The sequence below is a fragment of the Phaseolus vulgaris genome, unplaced genomic scaffold (assembly GCF_000499845.2).
Source record: "Phaseolus vulgaris cultivar G19833 unplaced genomic scaffold, P. vulgaris v2.0 scaffold_1136, whole genome shotgun sequence".
NCBI lineage: Eukaryota > Viridiplantae > Streptophyta > Magnoliopsida > Fabales > Fabaceae > Phaseolus > Phaseolus vulgaris.
The window spans coordinates 1-2,155 of NW_027174437.1; the positions used below are offsets into that span (position 1 = coordinate 1).

Sequence of the window (2,155 nt, forward strand, 5' to 3'; positions counted from 1 at the left end):
AGGTGATTACACTTTAACTTAAAATGTCTTAATCATTTTATGTTTGAAGTAGTGTCTTAGTATGAAAATAAACGCGTAAGTTAAGCAATGCGCAAATTATTTTTAACCGAGATGTAACTTAACACGTGAATATTTGAAAAGCTTAAGGTAAAAATGTGCAAAGTATTTTTAACTGTGGTACTTTAATTTATCCGCATGGTGTAAGCTCTTGAAAACTCTTTGGTGGAATTCGTAATGGGCGTACAAGCCTTCATGTGCATGTCCCAGCAAAAAGCCATAATGAGACCTACAAGCCTTCACGTGCATGTCCCAGCAAAAAGTCATAATGGGGCCTACAAGCCTTCGTGTGCATGCCCCAACATAAAGTCATAATAGGATCTACAAGCCTTTGTATGCATGTCCTGTCATAAAGTCATAATGGGAACAAATTAACCATCAATGTGAAAATAAAAATTAAAAGACAACTGCAAAAAAGATTGTTAACAATAATAAAATCAAAGTCTATCAGCATTCCAAATTCTCGGTATGGTACCTCCATCTAGCGTTTCCAATTGATAGGCTACCTTCCTGGCAACTTCACGAATGACATGGACAAACTCAATTCGAGAATGCTTATTAACCATTTGGATAGCTTAGGTGTGTTTGAGGACAAGGCCTGACACTTGGAAAGACCGAGAATGCACTTTAAATATATGTTTTTTTAACTTAGATTGTCTCTTGTGAGTTGTCATCTAAACTTGGGCATGATCACAAATTCCCTTGATATTATCCAAGTGTGTCGAGATGCATCTATACAAGCCTTCCTCGAAGAAAAACATAACCCTGTTAGTGGGCAACTCCTCTACCCATCGGGCTGAAGCTTCAGTTAACCTTTGCTTAAGTCCCCGAAGAATGACTTTGTTAGAAACCTCAGTCTGACCATTACTTTGAGGATGCTTGATCGAAGTGAAGATCACCTTAATCCATTGAGATGCAAACAAATCCTAAACTTTCCTACTTGCGAATTGTGTTTCATTATCGATAATAATGATCTAAGGGACACCAAAATATGTCATGATCAACTTCCACATAAATTATTGTACTTTTCTGAGGATATGGTGGCAACTGGCTCATCCTCTATCCATTTTTAAAAATAAACAATTCCAACAATTAAGAATTTTGATTGTCATACTGCCACTTGTTCACCTGCAAAACTGCCTAACACTCTATCATAAGTCTATAAACATTCTTGCGGAATATTCAATCCCACAAATATGCCCCAATATAAAACATTAGTTGAACTGCCTTGGTCGATCAACACCCGATGAACATTATGTCTCCTCATAGCAATCAAGATGATTATGAGATCATTTTGATAAGGAACCACATCCTACAAATCAACTTCATCAAAGGTTATAGTTGGTTGAGGTCATTCTTCAATCTTTGGTTGTTCAACATTCTTTATCTGGCAAGCGTAACTTTTCTAGGAAGCTCCAATGACCCCTCCCTCGGAGAAACCTTTAACAATGGTGTTATGATCTCCAAGCACGGAAAACTCGTGTTCATCTTCCTAACTTTTTTTCTTGGATCAGGGGAACAATCACTTGATTCATGATCCAACCACCTATCGGGACTTGCTTTTCCCTTTCGATATCATGCTACATGTCCCTCTTTAATCAAATGTTCAATTTGGTGTACCAAGGCAACACTTATCGATGGTGCGATGAAATTCACATAATGCACTTCAATTAAGGCCAAATTGCTCATTTGCTCTTTTGGGAACTCTAGTAGTCTTGTGGCATTAACCTCTCGTAGCAATTGCTTCTTGGACACGTTGAGAGGAGTAGGCTAGAAGTCTAGTCTATCGTTGTGATCATTGAAAGAGGTAGGCCATCTAAAAGAATAGTAATCATTTTTGTCAATTGGCCACCTCCATTGTCCTCGATCTCGTTAAAATGGTTTGTTGTACTCGTCATCATACCTTTCCTTGATCCTTTTGTGTGCTTGAGTCTCCTCTACTTCAATATGGGATATTGCCCAAGATATAACTACATTCACATCCCTCGCAGACCGCTAAATGAGTGATTTGTCCAAAGGTCCTACTTTCAATCCTCTGACCAACGCATCTACAAACATGGCTTTGTTTGGTTGCAGGATTTTTATTGTGGCTTCACAC

General features: G+C 38.2%; 1 long non-coding RNA gene across 1 annotated transcript; it reads right to left on the reverse strand.

Moving 5' to 3' along the window:
* Window positions 1–80: 80 nt before the first annotated feature.
* Window positions 81–2,149, reverse strand: LOC137817765 (uncharacterized). The gene is made up of 2 exons (XR_011082026.1): window positions 533–2,149; window positions 81–401 (listed from the first exon to the last, which is right to left on the reverse strand). It is a non-coding gene; the product is annotated as an uncharacterized lncRNA (long non-coding RNA).
* Window positions 2,150–2,155: the final 6 nt, after the last annotated feature.